At 37.0% G+C, this 18,702-nt stretch overlaps 1 long non-coding RNA gene across 1 annotated transcript; it reads right to left on the bottom strand.

Annotated features, from left to right (window-relative positions):
• Positions 1-2,374: 2,374 nt before the first annotated feature.
• LOC136273346 (uncharacterized) lies at positions 2,375-5,287 on the bottom strand. The gene is made up of 2 exons (XR_010711534.1): positions 5,176-5,287; positions 2,375-2,669 (listed from the first exon to the last, which is right to left on the bottom strand). It is a non-coding gene; the product is annotated as an uncharacterized lncRNA (long non-coding RNA).
• Between the last annotated feature and the right edge of the window lie 13,415 nt (positions 5,288-18,702).

Genomic DNA, 18,702 nt, shown 5'->3' with positions numbered 1-18,702 from the left:
ACTTTGAAAATGTCATTTTGTTGCCCAACAATTTAACGTGTTTGAAAAAAAATACAAGTCCGTAAAGAAGATGGGTGGATAAGGCGTGTAAAATGCCCATACACGGTCGGACAAGCTACTGAAAAATTAAAATATCAATAAATCTGATATTTAAAAAAAAGAACTCATTTAAACATTTTATATTATTTTCACTTCGGTGTGCTATTTTTTTTTTACTCATTCCAATGTAAAATATATATGATCCGAGGGTTAACAATAAGACTTCATTAAAAATAATACACGTCTGGCTTGCTTGCATGGCTTACTTCCGGTTTGTTTTCAAAATTTCTGCATTGTGCCGAGCATCTATGTTAATTTACAACTTAGAATCTCTTCGTTCTTCAGAGATATATATATATATATATATATATATATATATATATATATATATATATATATATATATATATATATATATATATATATTAAATGTTGTTCCCTTGGTTCTGGAAAGGAAGTCAAACTACATGTAGTCAAAGTTAACAGATAGAATTCTTCCCTTGCCATCAAATCTTTATCAGATAAAATTAGTTACTTTTATATATTTACATCTACTAGTATATACCAAGTATGTTTCCCTCTACTTCTTACGGAAACTTATAGTCATTTCGATTGGTCTACACGCCCCGTTTATCGATTGGTAGAAATCTATACAGCGACTGCAACTGACAGGACTGAAATCGACACGCCTTGTTTATCGATTGGTCCTATCCTACAGCGACCAAGGAAAAATTACGGACTGCACGAAATAATCATGATGATGTCAAACTCAGATTTTCACATGATACGATTTCTGTTTCTTTTAGCTAACATACTCCTGTACATTAACAGTAATTTAGTGAATTTTACTTACTTTTCATAATAAATTTATTAATTGGTTCAAAGACAGGCGTAAATATAACAATAAAATGCTTCCTTTGATGATTCGTGCGGGTTATGAAGGTAGCGATCACTGCAGGAAAACATTACATAACCCACTATAACGCAGGTTAAATTATGTATTTTTTCTGGAACGTCGCCACCTTCATATCCCGAATGAATCACCAAAGAAAGCATTTTATTGTTTAAATGACTACATGAAGTCTAAAAATTGTAATGAAATAAACAATGTTAACACAGAAGTTTTAGGTCCTACGTTACGTGCCTGCACAGATCATAATTATGCGCTCTCCATTAAAGTAGGGTTTGTATTTTTTTAAAATAGCAGTCTGGCTAAAGCCAGTCCTTACTTCTGTAAACGTATTAAATTTGGCTGTGTATTCTATCTAGCGTTTTGGCGCTAAATCAAGTACATCGCAAAATGTAAAATATATAAGCAGATACATCCAGAATGCGCTAAATCAAATCCACGCTAACTTGTTGAAAAACCATTTCCCGCTAAATATCGTACACGCTAAATATAATACGTTTACAGTATTTCCCCAAGAAGTGAAATAGTTTTTGTAGTTGGAACTTTACATTGAGGCAGTCAAAGCCGATTTTTTTTCACCGGCAATTTCATAAGAATTATAAAATAGAAGAGAAATCGAGAAAATAATTGAACACCCTATAACTTCCGAGTTTCAAAAACAGCAATTGATTTTAAACTTGCTTCAGAACTATAAAGATACTTAAAAAGTAATATCAGTAAATATGCGATAAAATTTCCGTGCAAAAGGTTAATCAAAAAGAATAAATATTTCTCTTTTGAAAAGAAACTCGTGTATGTCCCAAAATTGTGGAAACATAGGCATCGAATTTGACAATCTTTATCTTTGTTTGTTACATGTGTGATAATTTGCCTCTCTGCAGCTTAAATAACTTTGATGCATATAAAGGTTAGGGAGAAGTTGATATTTGTTTTCTTTAAATATCTATTTATCTTATTTTCGGGAGGGGGGGTTGCATGTGGATTTATCTGAAGTGTATCTAGATTAGCTGCAGAACTTTACCTATATCTGGATATTCAAAATGTTTTGCTCTCTTTTGTTAAAATCGTAAGAAGTCTAGAATTATAGAAAATTTTTAATTAATTCTACCTCAAACAATTAAAGACGATGTGAAAGGAAGTATGCCTATAGAAGAAAAAAATTAATACAAAACAAAATTTGACGTTCGTGACGTTGTGACGTTTTCGACGAGCTACGTCAAAGTCGTGTTAACATCGCTGACTCAAATTGTCATAAAATGCTTAAAACACACAAAATCATGAATATCTTTGTATACTTGTATTCAGAAAGAGTTAACTAATCGAAATTAACAAAAAAGTAAGTTTGTGAAAGTTTGACCTTTAGGGCCCTTTTCTCATGACGGCAGTCATATATTAACATTGAAGACTACAAGCATGAATGAATAGCAAAAATATATAAATTATTTATTTCTCGGACTGCACTGCAGTATTAAACTAATTCAGATACTCCTTCGTTAGAAAACGTTTCTTTTGATTATACACATCCCTTAAGGCCTGGTTCACATAGTCTCCCCTCAAGCGTCGATCGTTAAAAAAGGGAACGAGCCGGCGAAGATGCCCACTTCTCTGGATTTCATTGCAGGCAGTTGAAACCGGATAAAATGCGCAATTCTCAGATCTAGAGGTGAAGGCGTGTGCAATCGAAACCAAAATGGTGCACATGCAAAAGCAGACGACCAAAACTGAAAGGAGAGCAAATCTGTACAGTGTCATTATACTTGCATCATGCTTGAATTTGTCCGAAAACCCTTTAGTTAATAAATCTTTTAATTTTCCAAGGTGGGGGGGGATAAATGGGGTTCTTAAAAATGAAATTACAGTCTGAAATATTTAAATTATCGAAACAATATACTCAATGCAGTGCTTTTAAAATCACGACATTTCGATGTCATTTTGACCTTAAGGAACCATGTCCAGCAAGCGAACATAGAACCATTTTAACAAGAGCTTGGACTTTAAGTAGTTGAGTCAAGCGGCAATTTGACGTAGGCCTGTCTATTTCATTGTAGGCCACTCGGTCATGGCTCTTTGAAATCAACATGATTTGTCTGGCTTTTGAGCGAAGACTACACAATCGGAGCGTCATTTTAACTTGTTTTTTTGCAATAAATGGATCGTTACATCCTACTGAAAGTCCAATGTCTTGTTAAAATGGTGTTTATGCAAGGAACCGAGTTTCTTGTCATTACAGCCCTTTTTTCTAAAAAAAAAAAAAAAAGTTATTGTCGATTTGGTAGAGCATATTTTATCTGCAAAGTATGTTTTCCTCTATTTCTCACGGAAACTTATAGTTAATTCATAGCTCTATAGAAACAGCTAGACTGAAATCTACACGCGCCGTTTCTCGATTGGTCAAAATCTACAACGGCTGAAACTGACAAGAAATAGACAGGAATAAAATTGACACGCCCTGTTTATCGATTGGTCGATGCCAACAGCGACCTAAGAAAAATCACGGACTGCACGAAATAATAATGATGATGTCAACCTCAAAGTCTCACAGGAGACGATTTGGCTGTTTCTTTTAGCTAACGTACTTATGTTCATTAACAGTAATTTAGTGAATTTTACTAACTTTTCATAATCAATTTATTAATTAGTTAAAAGACAGATGTTATAATAATTAATAAAATGCTTTCTTTGATGATTCATGCGGGTCATGAAGGTAGCGATCATTGCAGAAAAAAATTACATACGGGTTATATATTTTTTCTGCAATGTCGCTACCTTCATATCCCGAATAAATCCCCAAAGAAAGCATTTACTTGTTTCAATATTTACACCTACCGAGTCTGATTCCCTTTAATTCTTACGAAAACTTTAGTTAATTCAAAGCTCTATGAAAACTAACAGGACTGATATCGATAATCCCCGTTTATAGATTGGTCGAAACCTACAACGACTGAAACTGACAGGACTAAAATTTATACGCCCCTTTTATCGAAACCTACAGTGACCTAAGATAAAATTACGGACGGACTGCACGAAGTAATCGTGATGATGTCAGACTCAAACTCCAATGGGAAACGATTTTTGACTGTTTCTTACATCCAACGGACTGATGTACACTAACAGTAATTTAGTTGACTTAATTAACTTAGTTAATTTAACTTACCCGTGCTAATTGACCACGCAAGTAGTTCCATTCTAAAAATGTATGTATTATTTCCAAAATTCCCAGGGATACTCAGTAGTTGAATTCGGTTCCTTTTATAGCATGGATGGAAAGAAGAAGGTTTGAAAAAAATACCGGCAGGAAAAATTTAAAAATCTTATCTTTATAGGCGCCATAGAAAGGGTGTAAAGAGGCCAATGTTAACACGAATTCCAAAGTGAAAGTTAATTTTTCATGGTAGGGGTTATTTTAGGGCCAATATCTTAGTCCCCTCTCGATTGAATTTCCTGTAGTTTGGATATGTTGTTGGACTAGTGTCATTCTATAGGTATGCTGTATTTGAAATCATTTGAGCCGGTGGAATTTTTTATGATTTATTGTTGTATAAAGGAATAAGAGGGGAAAATAATTGTGGTCTGTGTCCTATCAATGAATATAAACTATAAGATGCTTTCTTGGTGATTCATGCGGGTTTTGAAGGTATAGCGATCATTGAATTTTTTTTTTACATAACCCGCTTAGGTATTTTTTCTGTAATGTAGCCACCTTCATATCCCGCATGAATCACCAAAGAAAGCAATTATTGTTTGAATATATAAACATAGAGTGGGTTTGAACACAAGTTCTAACAACTTACTAGTATATATTCTCGCGGTTTTGTTTTTCTTAATTGTCTATTTTATTTCTGGTTTCCCTTTCAATCATACTTGCAGGATGAAACCATTGAAACTAGAGCTTCTATGCGAGGACATAAATTTGTTGAGATCACTAAAATAATTACGGAGGTAAAAATATAAAGCAATAAAATTAAAATCGAATGCGTAAAAGTATGTTTCTATGTTAATTATTCATAATCAAGTACTAATAGTAAGCGATTTATATGACGTATAGGCAGCTACATGTCAATTCATACAGGCAATAGAGTCATAAGTTAGAGAGAGCTGAGAAGGCAAAGTCAATCTACGTACAAGTAGATATGAATACAAAATTATATTCAGAAACGGTATGAGTGAACTTATAATATGATATACCATTTGCCAGGAAATCAACCAAAGTTTTGCCCAATAACTCACCTTTAAAATTCATTTTCTTCCTCCTTTCGCTATGAAATCTTGCTCACAAACGACAAATGGTTCATGTATGGATAAACACTGTGTAGTGCATGTCGTTATATACCTATATCGGATCGTGTGAGGTGATCGAAGAAAATCGCCTTAATTACAAATAATTTACATGTTCGGTTTTGTTTTTTGAAATCATTTCTTTTGATTATAGGTTGTTTGCATGTAAAGTCATTGAAATTTTCAGGTGCGTTACATCATTACGCCATCCTATAATTCAAAGTCTGTATTTTCTTGTTTGCGAATAGACTACATAATTATATTTTACGTTATTATCAAGATAAAAACTATTCGAGTTAGAATTGTTTGTTCTTGGACTCAGCACGGACGGAAGGAAAAAATACTCCTTCCCATCTCTCTCTCTCTCTCTCTCTCTCTCTCTCTCTCAGTTAAATTCTCAGTAGAATGGTATCAAGGAGGCTTTATAGAGGTCAACAAACCACTGTAACATATTTAAACATCAGATTTGCATTAAACTTTTGTGTGTGTGTGTGTGAGAGAGAGAGAGAGAGAGAGAGAGAGAGAGAGTATGATATCATATATCATCACACAAAGCTCTTTGTCTAAAGGAGATTAACATGGTATAAAATGGTTACGACTAACCAGCTCTCTTAATCTGGTTAACATTCGGCAGAAAGAATTTAAACTAAATTAAATTAAGGGAAACAAACGCCTAACGTTAAACTATGGAAAGCCATAGTGTACCCCCACATTATCATTATATTTTACTATATGATATGGTTACAATAAAAATGTCCTACCAAAAATAATAATCATTTCCATTTCCATACATTTTTATGTTCACACCTGTGATCTTTTTAAATACCAAATAAATATTGATACATTTGAATGTTAACTTTATCCACATGCAGTGAGTATAAAAGTTTGGTTATATTGGAGTGGGAGTTTTAGCACAATAGCTTAATGCTTTTATCTTTATATATTGTACTCATTTAGACAATACTTTCTTTAATGCTTTATAATTATTTCCTCTCTTATTTTTTTTTCCAGAACTTGATTGTATTGATACATCTAGGGAAAAAAAATGATTACGATCTACTCAGTTTTAATCAGTGTGTCAGGGTATTCCTGTACGTGTTATAAAGAGAGATCCGGGGGGGGGGACTTCAGTATAGCTCGGTCCGTCTTGATCTCTATGAAATCATTAACAAGCTTATCTTTTAAAAAGATTGGTGAGCTAGCGCTGTAGCCATCATTAAACACAGAAACAGATTTCTAAAACAATAGTTTAAATTTCTGAATCGATTCATTAACAGTAGGAAGGCACAGTGGTGTACCGGAATTATGCTGAAGTGGGATCTCAATTTAGAATTATAGTGAATCTAGAGTGGGCTTCATATCGGCAATGGCATATATCATTGACTGTGCCTTAATCACTATATATCTACTGTAATTTTAATTTCGAGGTGAAAATTTTAAAGAACCATTGGTATTGTTTTTGTAGCAACCGTATCTTCTCGGGCCTTTCCGGCAAGCTCGGAACACATATCCGAGGTTGTTTTTCGAGCTTGAAGGTAGTTAAGATAAAGCTAGCTATTTATTTTAATATTTTAATATTTAGAATAACTATGCATTATAAGACCTAAGCTACTGTTACTTTTTTACATTTACAATAAAACACAAAACTTCTTCATGTAAAGATGATAAAACGAAATTCACAGGGTACAGTATATCTACAAAGTACAGTATCCCAAGAATCCCCTACTATGGAGTCGAGCATGTGTAATCCAGTGAAAAAGAGTAATGTAGTTGCTAGCGCTCGAGAGCGCTGGCAATGAATGTTTTAAATCATTATATTAAACTTAATACAGACACACTTGCAAGCAACACAGACTTGTAATTGGAATCCTCATGCGCAGGCTTTTTTAATTTATTGGGGTAGTGTACTCGTAATTGGTCTATTGTACTTTCCAACTAGCTGGAATTTAAGCCACAGGTGCTTGAGGACAGGATCAACCCCCCTTCCACCCCCACCCCCAAGTATATAGAACTTCATCTTCGCTAGCCAAGGGTTTACGATCGACTCTGCTCCTCTTCGCTAGCCAAGGGTTTACGATCCACTCTGCTCCTAGAGGAGCAGAGTGGATCGTAAACCCTTGGCTAGCGAAGATGATAGCCCTCTGGAACTTTATTATTTTTTTTATTAAATTATCCTTTTATGACATATTTGGCTACTGTACTTTCTAACTAGCTGGAATTTACGCTAGCTAGCTTTCTCCAACAACTTACTCTTGAGCTGTTTGTGTGAACAAAGTGAAACACTGTTGAACGACATCGATTTTAAACACCATTGAGAAAATGCGGATCAAAGATATCAGGAAGCGATAAATCCCAAAATTCAGAAGTCATTGTACTGAATTTTTGTGTGTATTTGCGTGCGCGTGTGTGTGATTTTTTAAAATATTTTTGTTGTTTTTTTTAAAGAAGTTAATAGTGACGGAGGTGTAGATTTCAATCATGTAGCACTTGTGGTTTTTTTCTTGTTTCAAGAATATCGAATGCGCGAACCGTGCATCCTTTTTTTTAAAGTTCGTTGTTTTAATTGATATATACGCATTTTGTAAATATTTTTTTTTTCACAGCCCATACATAGACCTGTCGATAAATCTCATATATATGCATTTAATTAAGCTTCATATGGTTATGACCACCTTCTATCTCTACCTGAAACCTTGCAACAAGGACTATGAAAGCTGTAATTTTGCTGAAATACTTTAAGATAATAACAGTGCATAACCGGATATTGAAAAGGAGCAAGATGATAGGAAGTAATTTTCCCATAATTTAATCACTGTCAAGATTGCTTTAACGTGTATATGTTTTCATTAATAAACTAAAGGAGGCAAGTATACATGTTTTACTTGTCACCCCCAATCCCCTGGGGTCTGACAGAAATTCTTTCCCAAGGGCATTAAAAAAAAATGGTAGAGTACTGTAATAACCATTAAAGTGATTTTATATGATTGGGATTTTACTATTTCAAGAATTAACCATTAATCATGGTCATTGATGTCAACGTTTGTCATTGTTTATTGTTTATATTACACTCTGTTGGTCCCATGTTTGTTATCTCTATTTTTATACATGCATATTCTTATTTCCTAAGGCATTATTATTTAACAAGGTTTCATGAAGAACTCTTCATGTTTAAAGATTATTATAAGAGAAAATTATAGATAGACTTCCTTTCCTAAAAAGGCTGGATTACCAGTAAAGCAAGAACCATACAGTTGATCTGAGGACTGGGAGGAGTGCATAAGCCATTTCACTCTGTGTTCCGAGGTGGGGAAATGGTCAGAACAAGAGAGAGTGCTGGTTTTAGCTGCAAGTCTGAGGGGACCACCAAGGACATTTTATATCAGTCTTTCCAAAGAAGAAAAGCACAATTATACCACATTGGTGAAAGACTTAAGCCAGCGGTTCGGCAGTTCCCGTCAACAAAGCAGGTGGCTGTCAAGGCTGGAGGGCAGGAAACGCAAACAAGACGAATCGATTGCACCATTGGGAGATGACCTCAGACAGATGTCCCAAAGACCCCCCCCCCCCCCCCAACTTAGATGCTAGAGCACAAGAAGCATTGGCCTTAAACCAGTTATACAAGTCTATTTCTTTGGAAATGAAGTGCCGCTGTATTGAATTGTTCCACCATAGCCCAAGCTGTAGACATTATAGAGAGATAGAGTCGATACTGGGAGATGGGGCTGAGAGGAAGAGAGCAGTAAGAATGGTAGGCGCAGATTCCAAAGAGCCAGAAGATGACATATTGAAAACCTTGAATAATATAATGACTCGTCTGGAGTAATTAGAACGGAGACCAATTCCGAGATACAACTAAACGAGAAGAAATGGACAAGAGAACAACCAATGTTTTGGTTGTGGCAGCTCAACACATTCTATTAAGCATTGTCCTGTAGCTAGAACTAAACCAGCAAAACAGGGAGGTGCAATTGGTCTGGCAGGCCAGAAGTCGGGAAACCTCTGCTCACCATCTCACTAGGCCAGGGGGTGACGGGAAATAAAAGGCCAATTGACATAGCAGACGGATATGGTGTGTGTGGGGAGAAACAGGAGAAATGGGACAATGGTGTTTATATGTCCGGATTTCTGAATGGGCTTTCGATAGATTTCTTGATTGACAGTGGTTCTACGTCTAACATAATTTCATCAAAAACGTATGAGCTTTTACCAGAGAACTCAAAACCTGAATTAGCAAGATCAGATCTGGTGCTGCAGGGAGTTCAACTGCAGACCTTAGGCATAGCCGCATTTGAAATTACCTTTAAAGACCAAAAAGAACAACAGACGGCAATAATCTGCGATATTGAACTGCCTGCAATTCTTGGACAAGATTTTCTGATAAGAAATGTGGATAGAATTGATTACAGAAAAATGGAGATGAAAGTTGGGAACAGTTTACTCCCGTGCTGGGTCAATGGAGAAGCTGAAGCTGTGTGTGCAGTTCATGTAACAGAATTCACGACTATACCTCCTCTGACCGGAAAGCTTGTTTCAGTGTCTATACCTAATTCAGACCATCTAAGTCCTATTGGACTGATTGACAGAAACGGGATTCTTCGCAGCCAGATTATGGTGACTCCTGGACTTAGAAATGTATGCAAGAAAAATCCAGTGATCCAGATACTGACTATTTCCAGTGAGGAAGTCAAGATACAGCCAAACCCTAGGTTAACCACCTGTGAATCTGTTTACCTGAACTCTTATCAGACATCACAATGCTATGCTGTGACAACGAAGGATGAACCGGATCTACTACCACCATATCTCCATGAACTTTACACCAAAAGCTCAGTAAACCTGTCCTGAGATGAAAAATCAAAATTAGCAGAGCTGCTTATACAATTTCAAGACATATTTTCAAAATCATCAGATGATTTAGGTAGGACCGATCAAGTTCTTCACAGGATTAATACCGGGACAGCTCATCCCATCAGACAACCAATTGGGAAGAGGGAGGCAGAACGTGAAGAGGTAGAGAAGATGTTAGAGCGTGGAGTAATAGAATCATCTTGCAGTCCATGGTGTTCCAATGTTGTACTCGTAAGAAAGAAAGACCACACATACAGATTTTGTGTAGATTATAGATCACTGAATGAAGTCACTGTACAAGATGCATAACCCCTACCCAGGATTGACGAGTGTCTGGACAGTCTCTGTGGAATACAGTGGTTTAGCTGCCTCGACCTTAATTCAGGATTCTGGCAAATCGGTATGGCTCCCGATGATAAAGAAAAGACAGCATTTACGACAAGTCTTGGCCTGTATCAGTTCACTGTGATGCCTTTTCGACTCACCAACTCCCCCTCCACTTTTGAGAGATTGATGGAGGATGTTCTTCAAGGATTGCAGTGGGAAGAATGCCTTCTGTATTTGGATGATATAATTGTACCTGGATCAACTTTCGATCAAACCCTTGAGAGACTTAAGCATGTTTTCACACGACTTAGGGAGGCAAATTTAAAATTGAAACCAGTAAATGCATTTTATTCCAGACCAGTGCTAAGTTTCTAGGACACATTGTATCTGAGAATGGAATACAGACCGATCCTGACAAAATTTCAGCTATCAAGAACTGGGGCACACCAACAAAGCCAAGGGAGGTAAAGAGTTTCTTAGGTCTCGCATTGTATTACACACAGTTTGTTCGGGGGTTTGCAAACATTGCCAGGCCTCTACACCGCATCTGTGACAAAAGAGCAAAATTCAGCTGGTCTACCGAACGGGAAGAAACCTTCCAAACTCTGAAGGAAGCACTCATGTCATCCCCAATTCTTGCGTTCCCTCAAGCCAATCTTCCATTTATTTTGGACAAAGATGCCAGCCATTACGCTGTAGGAGCTGTCCTGTCCCAGATAATCAATGACAAAGAGCATGTAATAGCCTACATAAGCAAAGCCTTGAACAAACACGAAATGTAATACTGTGTGACCAGAAAGGAGTTGTTAGCTGTGGTGAGGGGATTAAAGAATGTCCATTCTTATCTGTATGGGCAAGAAGTGATCCTAAGAACTTATAATACAACTGTTAGTTGGATGAAGAGCTTGAAAAACCCAACAGGCCAGGTTGCAAGATGGTTGCTGTTCCTAGAAGCATACAATCTGAAGGTTACTCATCGCCCAGGTAATCAGCATAGGAATGCAGACGCTCTAAGCAGAAGCCCATGCAAACCATGTAAGAGACAAGAAGAAATTAACCAGACAAATGATGACTCCAATGATGAAAGAATGCATCCTACTGATTCAGACGATGATGTAAGTCCTATTTGCAATTTCCCAGAAATCGAAGTATCGAGAGCAATCACAAGACAGCATCTCCAATCTAAAGGGTTTAAAGAAAACCAGCTGACATTGCTTGGTTGGTCCTTAGAGGAAATACCAGTTCAGCAGTTAGCAGATCCTGATAAATGCCTTTTACTGTCGAAATTGGAAGAAAACAGCCCACGCCAAGCTTAGGAGGAAGTATCACTAGGTAGCTCTCATCTGAAGACCCTATGGACTCAGTGGAATCGCCTCCGTGTACTTGGTGGAGTATTGTATAGGACATGGGAAAAAGAGGATGTTGACGATCAATGTATCCAACTTATAGTTCCAGCGACTAAGAAAATAGAACTTTTGAAGTACATGCATGACCTTCCATCATCGCCACACTTAGGCGTTGCTAAGACCTTTGAAAGATTAAAGAAATACTTGTGGCCAGGGTTGAAAGAATATGTTAAGAATTACTGCAAGTCCTGTCATCATTGCTCAGCCAGAAAACCATCCAGAAAGCAAAACAAAGCACCAATGGGAAATTATATTGTCGGGGAACCTTTTGAGCGAATAGAAATTGCCATTTTTGGACCCCTACCAATCACAAACTCTGGTAATCGATTTGTATTGACCCTCACCAAGTGGACGGAAGCCATCCCACGCAGCAATGTTAAGGCGTCCCGATGCTAAAATACGGCTGGAAAACTATTATTTGAATCATCGCAAAAATACTTTGACCGGGAGTATTTCTTAAAAACTATGTTACATTTATTGACACCGATGTTAAACATTATAGTTGATGCATTTTTGTGACGTCATATGTTCTTTGTTAACACGTGACGGGCGAATCCTAATATTGCAAATGATCTAATTAAATCGCATCGGCGCAGGTGATTTATAACATTAAATCATACATATTTTTAAGAAAAATCCTTTGTTAGGTCCTATACTTTGAAGTTCTTGCTTGGGAAAGAAATGGATATTTCGTTTGTGGAAGATATTGTTGAAACATTCCACAAAATCATCAAAATAATGCACATTTTTACTAATCAAAAGCGATTTACAAAAAATTGGGGTAAATCCGTAGGTTTCCCAAGCACGATTCACATTGGTACTTATATTCTCAACCAATTTTACGTAAATTATTCTAAAATTGTGTTGATCTTTCACCTGCGCCAAGCTGCTTTTACATGCATTAAAATTTCTTCATTCAGTTGTTTACACGTAGCAGGGAGAGTCTCCAAACCACTAGTTTATAAACAGTCTTTTACTTAAAACGAAGCTTTAAAACTGCCGATTATTTGATACTGGTTTTTAATATGAATGAATTCTGTACGTTTAGCATTAACGGCAGCATCTATGTAAAGGAAACATGCGGTTTTATAGTGGTTTGATATAATTCACGTTTAACATTAAGATACATTCCCTGAGAACTATCGACAGAATTGCAGATCGTGACGTCAATGTTAATTATGACGTCATATCGTATGAAGTACAGACAAGTGACTTTCTAAAAATCGCTGTAAAAGCCATCGGGAAGCCTTAACATGCCCGCGCAGTACCAGACCAGACTGCAGCTACTTTTGGCTAAGCTTTTGTCAACAATTTCATTTGTCACTTTGGATGTTCTCTCCAAATACACTCAGATAGAGGAAGTAATTTTGAATCTGACGTATTCCAAGATGTATGCAAGCTTTTTCAAATAGACAAGACAAGAACCACAGCCCTTCGACCTCAATTCAATGGGAACATTGAAAGATTCCACAGAACGCTTGCACCTATGTTAACTATGCACTGTGAAAAAGACCAAAGAAGATGGGATGATTACTTGCCTATGGTTACGATGGCTTATCGGTCCTCAGTCCATGCAAGCACCAAACACACTCCTAATAAATGATGCTGGGCAGGGAAATGGTGATGCCGTTGCAGGCGGTCATCGGACAACCAGATAAAGATGAAAGTTGGGAAGATGAAAAAGACTACGTACAGAGCCTAAAGAGTAAATTGCAGTCCATCCATGAGCTGGCAAGGAAGTTCTTAAAAGAAAGATCTCAGTACCAGAAAAAAAATATGACAGTTATGCTAAGAAGCGATTGGACAGGCAGTGTGGATCCATGAGCCAATCAGAACCAAAGGAGTTTGTAGCAAACTGACTTCACCTTGGAAGGGTCCATTTGTTGTGACCAAATGTATTGATGATGTTACATACAAGGTTAAGAGAAGTCGGTCACAGAGTCCTAAGGTGTATCATATTAATCGGTTGGTCTTGTATCATGGCAGAAATATTTCAGGGTGGATAGGGCAGTTTCGAGGGCAACAAGGATGTTCTAGAGAGGCAACAGAAACACAAACCTAGTGTAACAATAGAATAGGAGAAATCTAAGTACTTAGTGGTGGATATAATGTAGTTGAGCAGGCTGCACTGTTCACCCAGTGACCTCAATGAGAAGTCCTTGTTGTTTTTTTTTTGGGTTTCATTATTAAATCAGAAGATGTTCCAGTTTTAGAAGAAAAAGGACAAGTTGAATATGTTATACACCGTTATAGTTTTGTTGTTGATGTGTTGTTGCCTAATTCCTGTTGCGCTGCCCCTGCTGTTTTAACCTTCTGTCCATATCCATTGTTATTCCCCCCTTCATCAGCGTTCCCTATCTTTTGACTTGAGACATTAACATGACAGACGAAGATCCCTGGTTGCCAAGTCGTGTGACTTCGATCCATGCAGTTCAATTTGCTGTACCATTCAAATTTCAGAATGGCATCCCAACTTAGAGTATCCTGTTGGAATTGTAGCATGGAATTTGCATCCCTGAGAAGTCGTGTGCCCCTTCTGCCCCAAAGAGAAATTATTCAAAAGATCTACCCAAGAGCTAAAGGAACATGTGGCTAGTCATCACCCGACATATTTAAACAACCTTATAGATAAAGACTTCTTTGCAGAAAGGAATGGATTTTGGATGGCAATCTACCCGAAAGACTACAAAAGACTGGTTACACCCAGTCTGTACCAGGCACCCTCATCAGTCCAAGCCAGGGAGTTGATAAGAACTTGGTTTGAAAAAGCAAAAGTATCGAGACACCGGAGAGAAGAGTGGGAGAATGGGTGGAAGCCACAGATTAATGAAGAGCCGGGAGAAGAGGCCTTTGTCCCTGACTATGATGAGGACCCAGATCCATCAACAAAGAAGCTTAAGTATTCCCCGGAGGATCCATCCATCAGAGAATCTCTGCAACTGTAAGCAGTTGAATTCGACTTCAATCCTGCTCTGTCACTACACTCACAGGACCGCACACTGTGGTACAGAATTACCCTGCGGTCTCTCAATAAGAAACCTAAGATGATGGCCAGTGTTCTGAGAAGAGTTCAGAGTTGCTCCACTGACCCGCCCAGCTTCAATGATCTAAAACATCCTGGGAAACAGCTTCCAGAGCACCTGGCAGAGACAGTTGGGATAAAAGAAGATGATATACTTAAAGAAATGAAAGGGACGCTACCTATATTCAGCTATGCCCAAGAGAAGAATTTGACAGAGTCCCAAATGGAACAGAGAGAAGGGGAAAGTGCCAAGAAGGAGGAAAGCAAAAAAAAAAGGGAAAAGTGTTTAGAAGGAGAAAAACAGATAAGAAGGGAAAAGTGATGAGAAGAACATAGAGAAGGATAAAAAAGGAAATTGTAGAGAAACAACAAAAGAGAAACAACAAGAAATGACAGGAGAAGCCAGTGAACCAACAAAGGAACAAGATGGAGATAACACCATTGTAAGTGTAGACCACGAATGGGATGTCAGTTCAGCCGGATGACTCCAACCAGGATCTATGCATCAATCAAGCCTCCTTTTCTTTAGTGACGCCCTTGACGCCCTATGTCAGAAGCCCAACAGTCGCTGAGGAATGCCCTGGGAATTGCAACTCTGATATCATCTTGGCAATCCCATGCCAATATCCTTTCCGGTGTGCATGACCAGAAAATGAGAGCAATAAAACTATTGGCCAAAGGAATTATGCCACTTTTTCCACAAGCTAAAAGGGAATGGGATGGAGTCCAGACAATCACAATCTTGGATGAACCTGTTCCTTTGCAGTGGCCTCCAGCAAATTGGAAAACTTTCTCTTCGGAACAGAAGCTGCATGCCTGGGAGATGGCAGCCATGTATGTTGCGTCAAGAGATGGACTGGATTTGTCCATAGACCGAAATTACTTGTTGTCACGCTTCAATTTCCTTTCTCTTCCTGGATCCTCCTGCCAATTCTTCCAAAGGAGCAGACAAATGAGGTTAATATGAGACTTTGCAACTATAGAGCTGTCTGTGACATTGTCTTGTTTGGAACCAAAAGCATCCAGCAGGAGAAGTTCCTTGACATGCTTGAAGGTTTTGGGCAACTACACGATATCTCCTTGGACTGGATTATTGAGATAATTGAAAGACACAACGTAAATTTGAGACTTCCGAAACTTCCAAAATGAGAAACTTTTGACTTTAATTCAGGAGAATTGTAAAATTAAGGTTGGAGGATTGTAATAGCCATTTAAGTGATTTTATATGAGGGGGTGGATTTTACTATTTCAAGGATTAACCATTAATCATGATCATTGATGTCAACGTTTGTCATTGTTTATTGTTTATATTACACTGTGTCGGTCCCAAGCTTTTTATCTCTATTTTTATCCATGCATATTCTTATTTCCTAAAGCATTATTATTTAACAAGGTTTCATGAAGAACTCTTCATGTTATAGATAAAGGAACCTGTTGATCAGCATTAAAATGTACTTACAGTAGTTTCAGTGATGGTATATAAGTAAACCCTCACTATAAATAACATGGCTTCTGCACTACGTGCATGTAGGCTGCCATTGTGTGACATCATCAAGCAGTTCACTTGGCGCAATAGTTTGAACACTTGCATTTATGAATAGCAAGTATATGTAGATACTGTTAAAATAATAGTGTTATTAACTGAATCCTTAATGCATTACCTGTAGATATGTTTTCTACTTCTATTAGATCTTTTAATTGGTATTATTTTACCCCAGAATAAAAGTAATTCAGTCAGTGTTGTTAGCTTTATGTAGTTCCACCCAAGGATATAGTCCCAATTCCAAGATAGTGATTACTTGATGTATTAAGTCAGTAATTCATCAGTTTAGATATAGAATTAGTACAAAAACAGTTATTAGGTAGAATTGAACAATTATAATTATTCTTAATTGATTTATTTATAATAATTTATTCCTCTCAGGAATTGTCAGGAGAATAGAGCATTTTGATTGGTTAGTGACTAGCTGCAAAAGTTATATAAGGGAGGCAGCTGCTCAGGTTAGTTAGATAGCTCCATTGGTAGCTCCACCAATTATCTCAGACCTAATAGGTATGATGAGTTCTACAAACCAAGATCATAATTTTCATAAAGAGTTTTAGTTATGACAAGTAGTTTGCTTTAGAATGTTAACATAACTTGGCAACCTGGTGCTCATTTACCATCTTATAAAAACACTGATAATTAGAGTTCCTGACAATGTAATTCCTGACACTTTGAATTACTGACAACTGAGTTCCTGACAATATAGTTCCTGACAATGTAATTCCTGACAAAGTAATTGCTGACAACCCCTTGTAAACATCATGTATTAGTCTATTTATAAGTCTACTCCCATAGTATGCGAGCTCTCTATATTAGGAGAGTTATTCCCCTTGAATTACCAATTATTTTTGCCATGGTGACCTAGGGCTTATTTAGCTGTTTCCCACCATTCACGAGACCCTGTATGATATTGTGTGATTTGGACCAACACTGTTTTGTGTACCATTGTGTGTACCAGCTGTTGAATTGTTATAAAAACTTAGTTGTGATGACATTAATAAACTGTTACAAAGAATATGAGTTATGTCTGAAGCATCAACAGTAGAAAGGAGGACAATGAGGCCAGGCTGTTACAGTACCTTATTTTCTCACCTTACCCTGGGGAACAAGAAAGTTTTCACTTTGGACGCACAGGCGAAAACAAATTGCGAAAGGTCATCCGAGTGACCTAATAAAATGACCTAATAAAGCATTTCAAAGTGCTTAATATATTTTAAAGGAATTTGTCATGAATTTCCCCCCAAAAAACATTTCGTTGTTTATTTAATTACACCTTACTTTAATTTTCATTACTCACGTTTCTTAATTCTTAAACACGGTTACACCTGGTGAAATATCCATATAAAATTTGTGATACTGTATTCTATTAATGTTGTCAAATCGCCATATTGACATAACTAGGATACTACAGTTTATATCATTCATTTCTGTTTATTTACATGTTCAACTGTCTTTCTCTGTGATAATATTACGATTCCATTTTGAGCCCTAAAGCCCAATAACTTCATAATACATGAGTAACACAAAATGGGCGTGTCTTATAGCATAACCGAAAAACGGTATTGGCTGCCCCGCGTACTAATACATAGCTATGCTACACAAAAAAATAGTGGTTTTAAAATGATGTTGTATTAAAGTGTACAGATTGGAAATAATATAAATATAAGAAATAAGGAATCATTCTTTGAATAATATGTTTTACGGTGCTACCGTTCTGGCGAGCGCAGCAAGAATTACACATACCTTGCATCATTGTCAACTTATAGTTTTATTTAGGTATCAACGAACGTCAAAGAATTTTTGAGAGAGTATTGCTCTACAATAAGTATGCGAAAGGTACTAACTTTAATGGTTATGATAGATACAGCGCAACCCCCTTCCCAGAGAGAGAGAGAGAGAGAGAGAGAGAGAGAGAGAGAGAGAGAGAGAGAGAGAGAGAGAGAGAGAGAGAGAGAGAGAGAGAGCCCGGTACCTGTTTGTAGGTGTGTAATTTCCCACTTTTAAATTTAATGGTCTGACTATATGCAATATCTACATAATTTTTTTAAACTGTTTATTTTTTCATTTTATCCCTTTTTATTTATTTCAAAATGTCCTATTGTTTATTTCCTCCCTACTCATGCATGCACAATTAGCTAAAAAATGGATCGATATGACAGTAAAGTATGGCTCTTGCTAATATATATACATAAAATCTCTATATTAAAAAAGATTAAAAACAAACCATACGTCAATGGGGAAGGTATCGCAGTCTATACTGAAATAGCTAGTACACGCATTACAGATGTTTGATCCACCTCTTAATTTACCGCGGGAAATATAGCGCGAGT

Source organism: Magallana gigas, chromosome 3 (genome assembly GCF_963853765.1).
Source record: "Magallana gigas chromosome 3, xbMagGiga1.1, whole genome shotgun sequence".
Classification (NCBI taxonomy): Eukaryota; Metazoa; Mollusca; class Bivalvia; order Ostreida; family Ostreidae; genus Magallana; species Magallana gigas.
Note: the sequence above shows the minus strand (reverse complement) of the source record. Positions and strands in the feature narration are given on the sequence as shown.